At 48.4% G+C, this 18,439-nt stretch overlaps 1 protein-coding gene across 5 annotated transcripts in view; it reads right to left on the reverse strand.

Moving 5' to 3' along the window:
* QTGAL (queuosine-tRNA galactosyltransferase) overlaps nucleotides 1–18,439 on the reverse strand; it is a 567,623-nt gene that overhangs the window by 518,308 nt on the left and 30,876 nt on the right. The gene's annotated exons all lie outside the window — the stretch shown is intronic.

An 18,439-nucleotide genomic window follows, 5' to 3' on the forward strand; every position in this document is an offset into this window, starting at 1 on the left:
AGTAGTATTAGTAGAAAGTAAGTATTAATAAAGTGCTAAATGGAGTGTTCTAGTGTGCCACCCCAAAGTAGCCCAGCCATACCAACCCAGGTACATATACAAATATATCTAAAAATGAGAGCCACCATGTAGTTTGTCATGTCTTATTGCTAGGGTAAACCTTTTTTGTTTCTTGTATAGACTAACCCCTCCCTTTCATGCACCTGAGTGGTATTACTAAGGTGAATGAGCAGCTACCAATATGCATTGCAAGTCCGAGAGGCATAGATGGGACCAGTGTTTGGAGGGCATGCTGGTTCCTGTAGTGTCATTAGGAGGACCTAGGGGTGGCTCCAAGGTAAGGTGGCTCTCATTTTTAGATATATTTGTATATGTGGCATTATATTGGGCAAATATATGCCCCAGATTGTATGTTATTATTTTTGGGGATGAGTTTGTGGCGGGGTGCTCCCTGGGTTGGGCTGCTTTGGGGTGGCACATTAGAACACTCCATTTAGCACTTTATTAAGCCTGGAGGCTTACACATATCTTTGCAAATATATGCAACTAAGATCTGATTTATCTACCACCATGTAGTTTCTCTTGTCTTATTGCTGATATACTTAGTGCTGGGGGATACCTTTTTTGTTTCTTGTATAGATTAACCCTTTCCTTTCATGCACTTCAGTGGTATTACTAAGGTGATTGAGCAGCTACCAATATGCTTTGCAAATCTGATGTGTTTGCAGTCAGATTTGGACGATTCCATTCATTTTAATACAGTCTGAAATCATTCAAACCGTTGGTAAAATCGTTCATCTAACATATCTGACCGTGTGTATGCACCATAAATACAACAAATGAAGCATACAAAAACAATCTGTACAAATGGCTGTGGATATACTGTATACATATTTTCTACATTTTATAAGATGCCTTTTAATAATGCAACATCTCGTACATTACAAATTTTATTTACACAACTGGTATTGTCAACAAATGGACAGAGATCAATATCATCATCATTATTACGGTTATACACATCCTGTTCGGTACAGTACAAACTCTTCCTCGACACAGCAAGACTTTGGCATCACAAACCACGGGAAACACTTTCATATCATCAGAGACAACTGGAATTTTTTCCTCACTTTTGTGCAGAAAACAAAAACATGTACAGTATATAGCTCTGTGTAATAGTATACTAATCCGTGGAAATTGCTGGGAAAAAAAAAAGTCTTTAGACAAGGCCTAAAAGATTTTAACTGAGAGTAAAGAGGCTGAAAAGGTAACTGGGACTGAGATTCTGTATAATAAAACAGCTGCACCTTACAACTTGACCGTTAAATAATCTGGTTTGACCCAAACATGCCTTTATACTTTACTTGCAAATATAAAGTAGGTCACACATTTATTAGCATCTGGCAGATGTGGAAGGACGTTTTGGGTAGGAGTAAGATGAACCAGCAGAAAAAGACTTATACAGTATAAGATAGAGAAGCAGAGGACTATAGGCACTATGTGCTTCTCTCCTGGACAGTCAAAATACATTGACGAAAAATATTCCTAATTCTAGGACATTTTATATTAATGTTTTTTATAACAATGAAATCGCTGCAATTATGAATGGCAGCTGCCATCTTAGTGGATCATTTGAACTAAAAAATATAAAAAAAAAAAAGTTGCTAGCTCTGATGTAATGAATGACTGTTGGGCTAATTAATGTGGTCCCAAGCAGTAACATTTAACGAAATCTCTCATATACAGGAGGTCTCCCCAATAGGAGTACTACTACGCATTTCTCCTCACTAGAATCCTAGAATGGTCTAGAGCCGATATACTGAAACAATTGGTCCAGATTGAAAAGCAAGCATTAACTGTCCCCATTTCCATAGCTCCGTGTCTCCCCAACCCCCATCTCTTCCCATCCTACCATTGGCCCTATGTTGTCCTGTTGGAGGTCTCCTTGAAAGAACCCCTCTCTCGTCTACGACTTCGTCATACTTGTCTTTCTTATCGAATGCTCCTCCTGGGTTGGACCTCAGTACTTTTAGTTGCTGGTTAGTTGTGGGCCTCTTTCGAGTCGGTCAGCTGGTGAGTGGGGGCAAAATAGCGTCCTTTACTGATATACTGGGTAACTGAAATTTACCTCAGGGAGAAAGTATTAGCAATATTTAAAGGTGCACCATTTCCTCCACTCTCTTGGTCCCTCCGGCACCCTTCATGCAGCTACAATTCCCTTTGAACTCATACGTGCTGATCCCTCGGCCCCTTCTCATACTATTTCTTTGCTATATAATCTTATTTCGGAAGATGAGATTCTCCTTCTTCCACATTTTACTAAAACATGGGACCTGGAGATGGGTGAGGAAGTGGAGGAGGCCAACTGGGCTAAAATATTTAGTTTGGCACATGCTTGCTCACCTAGTTTTGGTGTTCAGGAGACCCAGTACAAGTTAATATCCCAATGGTATAGGTGCCCAAATGCACTTTCCAAGATGGGGATTGGTGGTGCTCCAACACCCTTGGCAACCCGTTTCACATATGGTGGCAATGCACCCGCCTCCATCCGTTTTGGTCGGAAGTTCTTAAATTTTACGCTATCATTATAGGAGAACAGGTTCCTTCTGATCAGTTGTTCTGTTTGTTCCACCTGTCCCCCACTCCTATCTCGAGATATAAAAAATCCCTGTTGTGTCACTTGAATAACACTGCTAAGTCTGTCATACCGGTAAGGTGGCGCTCCTCCTCTCCTCCAACGGTTAGAGACTGATTTGCTAAAATCAATTTCTATATGGAAATTGAAGAAATTTTATCTTCTGCAGGAGGTAACTAGGCAGCCTTCCGGGATTCATGGTTCCGCTGGGTGGACTTCAAGTACTCAAAACCTTTGACAAAATTATTGCATCTCACCCCTCCTAAATCTCCTTATGGTCTTTGGGTCCTTGGCCCCCTGGTTTCGGCACTGATTTGGTTCTTATACTTGGCTGACCTCATTCCTCTTGTTTTCCTAGGATTTAGAGCGTTTTTTCTTTCCATCCACCACTCTTTCTGCACTTCTGGCTCTCTCTTTTTCTTTCTTTCCCTTAACTCACCCAAGTTTTTTGTTTCCTTCTTAGTTTTAGCAGGAATATTAGGATTTATAGATGTTGCTCTGTTTTGATTTACTTTTAGACTGTTCTGTATGTTTTTGCTATATTAAGGTGTCTCTTCACTCCCTATGTGTATGTAGACTGTGATATACATAGCTAAAACCTGTTGTCTTGTTTATAAATATTAAACAATAAAAAATTAATTTGCACTAAAATCTCTCAAACACAGGAGGGAGAACTTGAAACCTTCAAATTATGAAAAGTTAGTCAGAGACAGCATAAAATGTCGGGAAAGACAAAGAGACCTACCTGACCAATACTGGTTTGGGGATAGACCAGATGCATGGTGCAATCTAAGCCGTTTGTGCCCAAATGAGGAAAGCCAATGGGCATGGTTCAGCAGTGAAAAGATATTAACGTGCCACCCAACCTGAGCTCTGGAAGAAGGTCTGAGGAGCGGAGGCCGTGAGATAGGAAACACAGGCTTTGAACTCACCCATGTCAAAAACTGGGACACTGGACAGAGGTACGAATCTGCCAGCAGCAGATCTAGACTTTTAGTGTAGGGGGGAAACAATCCACTAATTATACTAAGCTCATAACAAAAAATATGAGATATGGTAAGAACTTACCTTTGTTATCTGTATTTCTACGAAGTCCACAGGGTTCCACAGGATACCTTGGGGGTATAGGTGATGACGTCAGGCATCGGGCACCATAGAGTTAAGTTTTCAGCCTCCCAGGATGCACTAGGGTCCCCCTCCTATACCCCGCCCCTGAGCCAAGGCATCTCAGTTACGTACCAAGCCATAGGCCAGAGGAGGAGAAGGAAGAGAGAGAAAAAAGATCTGGACACACACACACACACACACACACACACACAAGAATCACATTCTCACCAGAGGGAGACGGAAAAGCCGGTGACCAGAGTAAAGCCCATCTGCAGCACAGGTGCGACACGGCAGGAGTCCTGTGCAACCCTATGGACTTCGTAGAAAGAGATAACAAGGGTAAGTTCTTACCATATCATTTTCTACATCAGGGTCCACAGGGTATCCACAGGATACCTTGGGGATGTCCCAAAGCAGTATCCTTCAAGGGTGGGGACGCTCCTGTGCTGAAAGGAGAATCCGCCGCCCGAAGGAAGCATCTTGAGAGGCAAAGGTGTCAAACGCGTAGTAACTCACAAGGGTATGGACAGAGGACCAGGTGGCAGCCTTGCAGATCTGAACTGCAGAGGCACCACGTCGAGCTGCCCACGAAGGACCCACAGAACTAGTGGAATGAGCCCTCACAGAGGATGGAACCAGAAGGCCTTCATGAAGAGAGGCTTCTGGAATTGCCATACGAATCCAACCTGCCAAAGTCTGCTTTGAAGCAGGCCAACCCTTTTTACGGAAGCCACAGAGGACAAACAAGGCGTCTGACTTCCTAAACGAAGAAGTGCGGTCAACATAAATCCTTAAGGCCCGCACAACGTCCAAATTGGCCTCACCCACTGAAAGGTCAGGTGAGTTAAAAGCCGGCACAACGATTTCCTCGTTGATATGAAAACGAGAAACAACTTTGGGAAGAAATTCAGGACAAGTGCCCCAGGGATAGAGCCCCTAAGTCAGAAACACGTCTGGCCGAAGCGATGGCCAGAAGGGAAATTGTTTTAGCTGTCAGCCATTTAAGGTCCACTGAGCCCAGTGGTTCAAACGGCGGTCCCTGAAGAGCCCTCAGGACCACAGCTAAATCCCAAGGCGCCACCGGTGGAACAAAAGGTGGCTGAATTCGTAGAACACCTTGCATAAAGGTGCGTACATCAGGGATCGCAGCAATCCTACAATGGAACCAGACGGACAGGGCAGACACCTGCACCTTCAGAGACGCTAGGCAAAGCCCATGTTCCAGTCCCGCCTGTAGTAAAGCTAACAATCTAGACAGACGGAACTCCCGAGGAGCATAACCTCTCGGTCGACACCAATGGAAGAACATATGCCACACACTATGGTATATACTCGCAGAAGATGATTTCCGAGCCCTTAGCATAGTTTGCACTACAGAGCTGGAAAACCCCCTGGACCGTAACATGGCCGTCTCAACAGCCACGCTGTCAAAGACAGCCGAGTCAGGTCCGGGTGAAGACAAGGACCCTGTGACAGTAGGTCCCGTCGCAACTGCAACCGCAGAGGAACGTCCACGGACAGCCCCTGGAGGTCTGAGAACCAGTGCCGCCTGGGCCACGAGGGAGCCATCAACAGGAGCGTCCCTCCTTCCTGTTTGAATTTCCGGATTACCCGTGGAAGAAGGGAAAACGGAGGAAAGAGATAAGCAAACCGGAACGTCCACTGGACGGACAGAGCATTCACGAGAGACGCCTTTTCGTTTCTTGTGCGAGACCCGTGCACCGGCAACTTGTTGTTGTGCCGTGACGCCGTGAGGTCTATCTCTGGAAGACCCCACCTGTCCACCAGAAGTTGAAAGACGTCCTGGTGCAGAAACCATTCCCCCGGATAAACGTCCTGGCGACTGAGAAAATCCGCCTCCCAATTTAGGACTCCCGGAACTTCGGGTTCCTCCTTGCCGATTTATGTAGGCCACGGTGGTGGCGTTGTCCGACTGGACCTGCACGGGGTGATCTTGGAGAACCCGATGTGCCTGCTGGAGAGCATTGAAAACTGCGCGGAGCTTCAAGATGTTTATGGGAAGCTCTGTTTCCGCCTGAGTCCATCTGCCCTGGAACAAGTGTGGACCCGTGACAGCTCACCAGCCCCGAAGGCTGGCGTCCGTTGTCAACAGGACCCAATTCGCCACCCACAATGGACGACCCTTGTTGAGATGGGTCGTCTGCAACCACCAGGCTAGGGACAGGCGAACCTCCGAAGTGAGCACCATTGTCTGGGACCTTAGACTCTGAGGCAGTCCATTCCATTTGGACAGGATCAATTGCTGCAGAGGTCTGGAGTGAAACTGGACATATTCCACCATGTCGAATACGGACACCATGGAGCCCAGTAACCTCATCGCCGAGTGCAGAGACACCCGGCGACTCTGCAGACAACTGCGCACCCTCAACTGTAAGGCAGAGATCTTTCCCCCCGTCACAAAGATCCTTTGCTGTCTGGAGTCCAATAAGGCTCCGGGGTGCAGAATCCTCTGAGACGGGATCAGAGTGGACTTCTGCCAGTTTATTAACCAGCCGTGCCGTTGCAGTACCGCAATCGTCAGGTCCAAGTGTCGTAGAAGGAGCTCTGGAGATCCTGCTACCAACAGAAGGTCGTCCAGGTACGGCAACATGCGGACTCCCTAGAGCCGCAGGGAAGCCGCCATGACCGCCATAACCTTGGTGAACACACGTGGTGCTGTCGCCAGGCCAAAAGGTAACACCCGGAACTGGAAGTGATCGTTGCGTATTGTAGGGTCTCCATCCGAAACCTCGGCACCCGCAAGGACTTGTTGAGTGCTTTGAGGTTGAGGATGGGACGGTACGACCCATTGGGTTTCTGCACCAAAAACAGATTGGAATAGAAACCCTGGCCCCTCTGGGAGAATGGAACAGGCACTATAACTCCAGCCTGGAGCATAGTGTGCAAAACTTCCGCAGTTCCATGGCTTTGTTCCGGTCTGAAGGAAGACCCGTGATGAAGAATCGGGATGGGGGCCTGTGCCGAAAGGAGAGGGCATACCCGTGAGAAACCACCTCGTGAACCCAAGTGTCTGCCGTGGTAACCGACCAACCCTGGGCGAACAGCAGCAGGCGGCCTCCCACTTTGGGATCCCCCAAAGGGAGGCCCGGACAGTCAGGCAGCAGGCTTGTCATCTGACTTAGGGGCCGGACGTCTGGTACTCCAGGCCTGTTTCCTGGGCTTGGCCGATTTTTGGGGGGCCAGCCTGTCGGGGAAAAGACTGTGCTTTAGGCCAACCCTGGGCCCTGTAAGGCCGAAAGGACGACGTACCTGAACTGGAAGGAACTGCAGCAGACGGGAGACATGCCGATTTGGCTGCCGCCAGCGTGGCTACAATTTTGTCCAGATCCGGACCAAATAGGACTTCTCCATTAAAAGGCAAAGCTTCCAAGCCCTTCTTGGAATCAGCATCCGCCTTCCAAGATCGCAACCATAAGGTGCGACGAGCAGCTACAGCTGCAGAAGAAATCAGAGAAGTCAGGGTACTGATATCCAAGGCTGCTTCATTGATATAAGTGGCCGAATCACGGAGATTGCCTACCAACTTGGTCTGTTCAGCCGCACAGTCGGAATCCAAAGACGCCTACAAACTATCTGCCCAGCGCTCCATAGCTCTGGCTACCCAACAAATGGCCATAGCCGGCCTGGCTGACCCCCCCCCCTCCCGGGAATAAACGAACTTTAGGCAGATCTCCACCTTACGGTCCGTAGCATCCTTCAAGGAGGACATGGGCAATGTGGCACTTCGGACTAGGCGTGTCACATGAGAATCCACCTGAGGAGGGGATTCCCACTCAGAAAAATAATTGTGCGCAAACGGGTAAGCCATCGCCAAGCGTCTCTGAGGCTGATACCATTTGCCAGGGTGTTTCCACGCCTCCTCTAAATGGTCCACTAACTGACCTGAAAGAGGAAACACTGTGGCGTCAACCCTTAATATCCTTAAAAAAAGGCATATTTTGACTTGGACACCGGAGGATCTTCATCCTCAATCACTGTGCGGACTGCCCGAATAAGTCCAGGAATATAAACCTTGGACTTAGGGTCCGACTCTTTAGTACGGAGAGGTTCTTGGTCAGAAAGATCCAGAATCTCCCCATCATTGGACGTCACGTCGTCATCCTCATAAGGAGCGGACAGAGACGCCACCGGCCGCTTATGTGGCCTCAACACAGACTCCCCTTGCAACACGTCCGACAAATGCTGTACAGAACTTTTCAGTGAATTAACCCACGCAGGCTCCTGAGAGACCTGGGGAGGGGAAATAGGGAGACTGTGGGGTACCATCAATTGTCTCGGGAAACCCTGCATGGGTGACGACACCACTGACTGCTGGGACAATCCAATCTGTGAAAACGCAGGCTGCGGAGCTAACTGGCCCACGAGGGTTATAAGCGCTTTGGCGAAACAAGCCCAGGGCGGTTCCTGTACCGGAGCCGTGACAGTAACTGGCCGCGCCAATAAATAACTCTGCGTTACCCTCCCCCTCAGCTATTGTTACCTTGCACGTAGTACACATAAGCTGGAGAGGAAAGTCACTCTCAGACATGATGGTAAGTATGTGACCCCTCTCACTGATACTTGTTAGTATAGTGGGAGAACCACTCTGCAATCACCGCACCGCAAGGGCTTTAGCAGAAGAGCAGGGACAGTGAAATGGCTGACAGTAGAAAGTGAAAGTACAGGCAGCAGACGGTAGCAGAAGTAACATACTATGCAAAGAAATCAATTCCTGCACTATCAGCGCTGATCCTCAACTACGCAGACACAGAGCCTGGTAGGACACAGCGCTGCATACAGAGACCTGTAACCAATGGAGGAGAGGTATGCCGGGGGACCCAGACCGCGATGCCACCGATCATCAGCGTCCAGCAGCGCTCACCATGCTTCAGCAAAAGATGGCCACCGAGGAGCAGAGAGGAGGCCGGCCTGGGGGAGGAGCGCTGCCACAAGGCCAGTCAGCAGATGCAGAGTGCTGTGTGCAGCGGGGGAGGCGCCGGCTGTGTTACAGGGAAGGCGTGCTCCCCTGGCATGCAATTAACCCCTGGGACGCCGCAGCGCTACCGCTCAGCCGCGGTCCGCTGTCCCAGGGGGGTAGTGGAAGCGCAGGTTAGTTACCTGGCTCCACGCTGCAGCCAGTCTCCAGGGAGCCCCCTGCCTGGAGACTTAGGACCATGTACTCAGCAGGGACCCACCGCGGGACCCCGCTGCTTACCTGCTGCCCCCTTGAATCCGGCCATGGTCCAAAACACCTGGGGTCACCGCTAGCTGTGACCCCAGATGCTTACCAGCATCCCCGGATCAGTACCGGCGTTCTGGTACCGGCAGGGGTGTAGGTAAGACAGCATGGACGTCAGCATTGAATGTCCATGCTGTACTTCCAGATGAGCAGCCACAGCTGCTGTGAAGAAAACTTCAGGGGCTAACCATTAGCCCCCCTCTAAACAGGTGCTCCGACTCCGAGCCGGGCACCAACGAAACTGAGATGCCTTGGCTCGGGGGCGGGGTACAGGAGGGGGACCCTAGTGCATCCTGGGAGGCTGAAAACTTTAACTCTATGGTGCCCAATGCCTGACGTCATCACCTATACCCCCAAGGTATCCTGTGGATACCCTATGGACTCTGATGTAGAAATACATTTGAAGAAAATATTTGAAATGGAATGTACCACCAATGATTCTCTACCTACCATTGTCATTTCCACCATATTCTTGACCTGTATCTTTCAAACTTGGAAGTGCTGGATAGTGATTTATTTTTTTCTAACACCACCCACACAATGTGAACAGGCATAGGGTAAATTTTATAAAGTGAGAGTTTTTAGAAGTGGAGATGTTGCCCATAGCGACCAATCAGATTCTACTTAACATTTAACTAGCACCTTTTAGAAGATAATTTCTAAAAACTCTCACGTTAGTAAATTTACCCCATGGAGTAGGAAGGTGCAGATAATACGTGCCTTTAAGCTCTTGAAGGTTTTAGATTTAGGTTGCTTGAGCTCTCTTGCTGGGATGTCTTTGGTGTATATGTTATGACATCCGAATGACAGCAAGAGACGTATCCACGACATGCTTTTATATCGCCTTCTATGCCTGTTTAGGACAAACCATTAGCCTGGGCTACATTTTGGTGCTTGACTTCTTAGCTGTTTGGCTAGTGATAGCTCACGGGAGGAGTTGTTGACGAGAGTTGGTTGACTTTATACATATTTTGGTATTTTCTATCATCAATTACCATATGAGGGTTCAAAAGCGACAACAGTGGAAAAGGTATAGCAGGGTATTGTTTATTAATATGGTTGGTGTGTGAGTGCGCGTCGGCTGCCTTATTTATAGATTATTAATGTTTTGTATGGAGTTGTTTGAAGTCTAAAGTATACTCATTTTCTTAAGCATAATCACGAGGAGCACTAAAGTCCGACACTACCATACCCATAATAAAGCTATACCCCCCTTTGTCTTTTATTACAAAAGATGCTCTTATCGAGTCCAGGATATTGGCCGTTAAACTCCCCAAACAACCTACACAACTGTTCTGACATCACTCAAGTAAAGGAGCAGGATATAGGGAAGATTCACACCAAAGTATGTCTTGGATACTCAGGGGTAAATTTACTAAGGGGTTTTGATCAATTTGGGAGGGTTTTCTTTTTTGCGATACCCCCGTGATTTTGCAAATCAGAGATTTAATAAAGTCCAAATTGTCTGTAACTCGCAAGTAAAACACGACTTAACACACCAATTCGGCACAATACACCATTGGTTACCTGAGTAGATCATACTGATCTGTGCAGTTCTTTGAATCGTTTGCTGAAATGTCAGCGGATTCATGCTTTGATTTGACAGCAGAGTCTTCGGTAAAAAAAGGGCAAATTAACAGAAATCGCTGAGTATCACCATCGAATGTAAATAGTCAATCAAATGCGATGATTTGTGAATTTGGATTTTTGATCTTAAAACGTTCCGACAAAGTCCAGCGATTACAAACCGACTACCCCCTAATAATGGATTGAGTGGGTGTTCAAAAATAAGAGTTATGGTATAACATACCTTTGTTGTTAACTCTTTTTCTTCGAGGTCCATGGGGTCCGCAGCCATTACACGTTGGGGTATGAATCCTGGTCACCAAATAGTTAATACAAACGAGCTCTCTGCTCCTAGGATGCACCGGTTTCCTCCTCATATACCCCACCTCCTGTCTCAGGTAGCCAGTTCGTTACCAAGCTCAAGCAGGCAGAGACAAACAAAGGGTAAGAAAGAAAAGACCCATACTTAGGAGTCCAGACTCTGAAGAGAAGAAACTACGGAAATCCTCCCCCCAGAACTACAGATGCGTCTGGGTGGGTGTCCTGTGGACCCCATTGACCTCGAAGAAAAAGACTTAACAAAAGGTATGTTATACCATAACTCTTATTTTCTTCTTCGGGGTCCATAGCCATTACGTTGGGGATATCCCAAAGCACTAACCCTACGGGCGGGGACGCTCCTGCCTCTCGGAAGAGAGGAGAATCCTACGCCCGAAGGAGGCATCCTGAGAGGCAAAAGCGTCAAAGACCATGTGGCTGCTTTACATAATTGCTCAGCAGAAGCACCCCGGCGGGCCGCCCAGGATGGACCTACCGCCCTAGTAGAATGTGCAGTTACTGAATCCGGCACATGCATACCAGCCTGTGTATAAGCCAATGAAATTGCCATGCGAATCCACCTGGCCAGTGTCTGTTTATTGGCTGGCCAGCCACGCTTATGACAACCATAAAAGCACAAAAAGTGAATCGGACTTCCTCCATTTGCTCGTGCGTTTAACAAATTCTCAATGCACGGACCACATCCAGGGAAGCCTCATCTTGTGAGAGACTTGTGCCCTGAAATGCTGGAACTACTATTTCTTCATTAATATGAAATTTAGACACCACTTTCGGAAGGTAACCCTCCCTAGTACGTAGTACTGCTCTATCTTGATGAAATATCAAGAACGGCTCCCGGAAGGAAAGCGCAGCTAAATCCGACACTCTACGTGCAGATGCCATAGCAAGGAGGAATACCGTCTTTGCTGTTAGCCACTTGATGTCTATTGAATTTAAAGGCTCGAACGGAGGAGCCTGTAAAACCTTCAGAACTAGAGTCAAGTCCCACGGAACAACCGGGGAAACGAAGGGAGGCTGAATCCCCAACACCCCCTGAAAAAAGGTCTTTATATCCGGTCTCAGAGCAATTTTATGTTGTAACCAGACTGAAAGAGCTGACACCTGTACCCTTAAAGAGGCCAGGCGTAGCCCTTTTTCCAGACCGTTTTGAAGAAAATCCAGCACTCTGGATATCAGGAATTTATGTGGATCATACCCTTTCAGTTCACACCACTGAAAGAAAGTATGCCAAACCCTATAATATATACGGGCTGAGGATGGTTTCCGTGCCTTCAGCATCGTCTGTATAACAGACTCGGAAAACCCCTTTTCCCTCAAGACGGAGGCCTCAAGAGCTATGCCGTCAAAGATAGCCGATGAAGATCAGAGTACCAGCAGGGACCCTGTAGCAACAGATCCGGTCTCAATGGCAGAGGCCATGGAGTGTCTATGGAGAGAGACCGTAGATCTGTGAACCAGTGCAGTCTCGGCCACGCCGGAGCTATTAATACGACGGTGCTGCCCTCTTGTTTGATCTTTCTGACCACTTTGGGCAGAAGAGCAAACGGGGGAAACAGATATACCAGCTTGTAACGCCACTTTACTGTCAGTGCATCTACAAACTCGGCTCTCGGATCTCTTGTTCAGGATCCGTACCTGGGAACCTTGTTGTTCCTTCTTGATGCCATCAGATCTATTTCTGGTAGACCCCACCTGTCCACAAGGTTCTGAAAAACCGGTGGATGTAGGGCCCATTCCCCTGCATTTATCTCTTGCCGACTGAGAAAATCGGCCTCCCAATTCAGGATTCCTGGAGTGAACACGGCAGATATCGTGGGCAGATGAGTCTCTGCCCATACCAGGATTCTTGATACCTCTGCCAAGGCGGCCCGACTCCTCATGCCACCTTGATGATTTAGGTAGGCGACCGCGGTGCGATTGTCCGACTGTAACTGCACCAACTTGCCCTTTAAGATTTCCTGAGCCTGCACTAAAGCTTTGAATATAGCTCTTAGTTCCAGGATATTTATCGGTAGCCGGCTTTCCGTCACTGACCACTTTCCTTGGAAAGTGTGTGACCCAGTCATCGCCCCCCAACCTTGAACACCAGCGTCGGTTTTGACTAATGTCCAATCCGACACCCAAAAGGGGCACCCTGCCTGAGATGCTTTGTCTGCAACCACCAGGTCAGGGACAACCGTACCTCTGGAGAGAGATGCAGCAGCTGGGACCTGATCGTGCGATTATCCTTGTTCCAGCGAGACAGAATGAATTGCTGCAGTGGTCTGGAGTGGAATTGAGCGTATTTTACCATCCTGAAGGTGGCCACCATCGACCCCAGGACCTGCATGGCTACTAGAACGGATATTTGCCTGTTGCGAAGCAACCTGCGTATTCGTGATTGTAGAGCAAGGATCTTCTCCTCCGGCAGATATATTCTCTGCACCACGGAGTCCAATCTCGCTCCCAAATGACATCTGTTGTACCGGACAGGGTGACGAGTTTTTGCCAGTTTATGATCCAGCCGTGACTGTACAGACATGATACTGTCAGCCTCAAATGATCCTGTAACTGCTGTGGGGACTGCCCCAGCAACAGGAGATCGTCCAAGTAAGGCAAAATCCTGACGCCTGAGGCATGCCATCATCACTGCCATCACCTTGGTGAATACCCGAAGGGCTGTGGACAGGCCAAACGGCAGGGCCTGGAACTGAAAATGTTCCTCCCCTACCGCAAAACGAAGAAATTTTTGATGAGCCTGTGTGATTGGAATGTGAAGGTAGGCATCATGTATGTCTAGGGACACCATATAGTCCCCCTGTTCCATTGCCAACACAATCGATCGCAATGTTTCCATCCTGAACCCGGGGGCTCGAACAAATTTGTTGAGCTCTCTCAGATTTAGAATAGGCCGGTATGACCCATTCGGTTTCAGAACCAAGAACAGATTGGAGTAAAACCCCTCTCGGAACTGGTTCTCTGGCAACGGAATCACTACTTCTGATGCTAGTAAGGCAAGAATAGCCTTCTGAAGGGCCAAAGCTCTTTCTGAACCCACCTGCAGGTTTACACAAAAGAACATTTGAGGAGGAGTCCTCCAAAACGTCAGGGCGTACCCTCGTGAAACAACTCCCCAAACCCAGGCATCCTCCGTCGTGAGGTGCCAGGGCTCTGAGAACCGAAGCAGTCGGCCCCCCACCCTGGGATCCCCCAGGGGGGGGCCCGTCCCATCAGGCCACTGGACCCTAGATCCTGGACGTTTGTTCTGCCAGGGCTTCCTGGGTCCTGCCTTTCTTGGTGGAAATCTCGCTGAGGGCTAACCTTTGGCCTTGCCCTGCAGCCGAAACCCCCGAAAGGACGCCCTCCTCAATTTAGACGAGGTTGCTGATGGTAAACCTGCTGTCTTTCAGGCTGCCATGGAGGATACAATTTTATCCAGTTCTGGACCAAAGAGCACACCTCCTGTGAATGGAAGGAATTCTAGGGCCTTTTTGGACCCGACATCTGCCCTCTAATCCTTCAACCAGAGGATCCTACGTGCCACCACGGACTCAGCTGAAACTTTGGAGGAAAGGATCCCTGCATCCAAGGCGGCATCACCCAAATAAGAGGCCCCTTCTCTAATAAAGAAGATCATATCCAGTTGCTCCTTAGAGGCATCTGGTAAAGACTCCGTTAAGAGTTTTGGTCCACTCCTCAACAGCTCTTGCTACCCAGGCAGTGGCCATAGCTGGGCAGGTGGCCGTTCCTGCCAGCGAAAAAATTGTTTTGAGACAAGACTCCAGTCTCCTATCCGTGGTTTCCTTCAGCGAAACTGCTGGGATTAGCAAAGTGGTACGTTTAATCAGCTGTGCCACATGCGCATCAACTGATGGTGGATTCTCCCACTTGGCACAGTCCTCTGCTGGAAAAGGATATAGAAGCACCATTCTGATAATTGTTCAGACTTTGGGAATTCTGCCTTAACCACTTTTTGGCACTTGAACAGGGGGCTTTCCTAAGCGGAAGATCCCCTTCCTCGATATTTAACACCGATTTTACAGCCCTTATCAGAAAAGGGACATCGGCTACTGGGAAATGATCATCACTCTCCTCGGAGCTAGACTCCTGCGAAAAGTCCTGTGCCTGTTCCTTCTCGGAGGAGGCACTCGAGTACTCACCCATGTAAGGCGGTACATGGCGCCTAGATTTAGGCTGCTGTGGCTTGACAGCCTGAGGCTGAAAAAACCCCGAGGATGATGCCATAACCTTACCAGCACCAGGGTCCATCCAAGGCGGCCACATCATGGGAATACGATGCATCTGCTGAGGCAAACCCCAAACCGGTGGTATCGGGGCAGCCAGCCGTTCCGCCACCTGAGCCATAACCTGAGAAAATGATGCCCAAGGAGGCTCGGGGCCTGAAACAGGCAAACTTAATTGGTGTGGTGGCTGTCTGAAACAGTTCCCACAAAGCCCATTTTGTAGAAAGTCCTGTGGGGACAAACCTGCCTTGCAGGCTACACAGGATATCAGCAACGGGGCTCCCACCACTTGACCCTCAGACTCCTTAGACATAACACTATGCCACTGGTTCTGAGCGTATATGTGCTGCTTTCTACTCTCAACCCACACACCTGTAGCAAGGGAAGGGGAGAGACAGTGACAGTATACAGGAATTACAGTTCTTTTACAGAAGAAACAGTATCAATAACAACAATCACATGTCATGCATAAATACTCTGCAAGCCATATGCATATAAGCTCTCACTACCATAATAAGCCTCAGCTTAGGTAGGATAGAGCCCTGTAAAAACCTAGACCAGCAGTAGGCAAGGTATACAGGGAGACTGCCCAGCGTCCCTCTTGTAGGAGCAGCGTTCAGAGAGCAACTGACATACACTCTGGCTGCCCTATATGGAGGCTGGGAGGAACAATCCACAATCAACTGTGCCAGATGACTGAACTAGCGTGTGGATTGGGGGAGGGGCCGCCAGGGAAGCGTACCTCCCCTATGCTGCTTGGACCTGCCTGGTAAACTGACCTGGCCGCCGCTACAAGCCCCGGCTGGTCAGGAACATCAAATCCCGGCGGTCTAGGCTAGGAGAACAAGCCGTATGCCTCCTGACTGCAGCGCGCCTCCGACCAGTCTCACCGCCGGAGGCGGCCGCCGCGACCACCTGCTTAACTGCCATTCCCTTGATCCGGTTGCGGTTCAGGGCCAGAAAGCCCCTGCCAAGGACCTGCCGAGGCTAGCGGTGCGGCGCCGAAGGAGGTAGTTGCAGCGCGTGGCCGGTGCGCCTCCAATCAGGTGCGAGGCTGCTTCCAGGACAGCTAAGACCACCCGCTGAGATAGAGAGTAAAACTCTCTTTTTTTTTTTTGTACTCGTCTGCAGGACTGCTCCAGTAGTCCCACTGTCTATGTGGTGAACACACCAAACAGGAAGAACTGGCTACCTGAGGCAGGAGGTGGGGTATATGAGGAGGAAACCCAGTGCATCCTGGGAGCAGAGAGCTCATTTGTATTAACTGTTTGGTGACCGGGATTCATACCCCAACGTAATGTCTGTGGACCCCATGGACCCCGAAGAAGAAAGTTCACATCCCTTTTAACCATAGGGAAAAACTACACCTTTCGGGATGTAGATTAAAGGCAGTGTCCATGCTCATTACCTTTTTCTTTGCCCTTATGTGTATATGGTATAGCGTTCCCGCTAGGCTGTTTTAGCGGGGCGCGGCGCCCTGCCCTCCTTCCGGAGGGCAAAAAGCATCCTGCCCTCCAGGAGGAGGGCAAAAAGCGCCCTGCCCTCACAGCCTGCGGGTGCCGTTCTCACCCGCGGGACGCAGTGTCCCGTGGGTGGAGAAACATGCGGTGTCCCGGTCACCGCCGGAGAATAGACGCCGGGCGCATTAGCCCGGCATCTATTCTCCCTTTCTGCAGCGCTTGGGGGCTGCCCGGCATGTCTGCAAGCGCCGGGCACGCCCCCAAGTATGACGAAAAGGGGACGCGTCTTATAGACACGCCCCCTTTTCATGACCGCGCGCGCTTAATGTTGCCCTCTCTAGCTCCGGTGCCCTGCCTGCCGCCGGAGCTAGAGTGAACACTATATGGTATATTATATTTATCCTTCATGCACAACCAAGTGAACACAACAAAGATCATAGAGGCAGCAGGCACACCTCTGTACATTCCAATGGGCTATTCATACACAACATAACAAGGTTAGGACCTGATTCTGAGACGTACGTTATTTAATGTGTTGTGTGTGGCTCTGCAAATCCATCCATCTCTGAAATAGGCCCTGAGTCAGCCACAGAAATGGCCTATACTTTAGTGTCCTCCCATTTCTGTCAGAGAAACCCACCTTATGTACTATCAGTTATTTATATAGCATATACATATTCTACAGTGAATATTTAGCCACTTTCTCCAGTCCCTACCCCAGTGAAGTTTACAAACTACATTCCCTGCCACATGTACACACTAGGGTTAAATTTTTTCAGTATCCAATTAACCTACCAGTATACTTTTCAATTTGTGGGAGGAAACCCACACAACCACGGGGAGAATATACAAACTCCACACAGTTAGTGCCGTGGTGGGCATTGAACCCAAAACCTCAGTGCTGTGAGGCATGTCGAAGCTGGATAATTGGCTGAGACAGAATCTATTTAAAATTAAATCTGAACGACGCCATTTTGCGAATGGCAGCAAGACGCCATTTTGCGACTGGCCGCCCGGCGCCATTTTAGCGAATCTCACACATAAGTACATATGGCGATGCTATTATTTAGCGTCGTGCGATTCCCACGCAATAGAAAGAAGTTAAAAGTCCTCATTATATAAATACAGTTACTAAAACATATAATATGAACAACCCTGCAAAACACGTACCACGGTGAACTTCACAAAACACGTAGTCGCACAACGCTAACTAGCGTCTTTTCCCAATACTTACACACTGCACACTTACATAAAAAGGTTCCCTAGCATTAAGGTTAATATTTAAGGTTTTATTCATTATCAGTAATGTTGTGAAATACATGTTATTTGATATCTAAGGTTTAGTACATGATAAGCAGACTGTGTTTGGTATCATTCTAAACCACTGTGTCTTTGCAGATATCCGGTTTCATTGGTGAGAAGATCGCAACATGTGTCTGCAAATTATGGATCATAGAGAGTTAGGCATTAAAATGTATCCTGTAATGCAGCCAGTCTAATTTGTTATGCAACGGGAAAATGGTCACAAAGAGCTGTTGGAGGCTGGAATGTGACCATACGAATTGACCTATGAACTGTACTGTAACAGAAGAACCAGGAAGAACCAATGGAATCATGCCAAACTGTACTATTGTATTGCCTATCCCTGTAAGAGTATATATGCAGGCTCTCTGAAACTAGATGCTTGTCTTCTTGCTTTGCTATTGACGGAGGTTTCATCTTTGATGCCGGGATCTGAATCCAGAGCGCGTGCGTATGTAACGACTGTACCTTGTGTCTGTATAATTTGTTTGCGCTAATTGTATTTAGATCACAGCGTGTAACTATCTGTTTTTATGGTGAATAATAACTTTTTGTGCTTTGGAACCAC

This window comes from Taudactylus pleione, unplaced genomic scaffold (genome assembly GCF_031769625.1).
Source record: "Taudactylus pleione unplaced genomic scaffold, aTauple2 ptg000012l, whole genome shotgun sequence".
Lineage (NCBI taxonomy): Eukaryota > Metazoa > Chordata > Amphibia > Anura > Myobatrachidae > Taudactylus > Taudactylus pleione.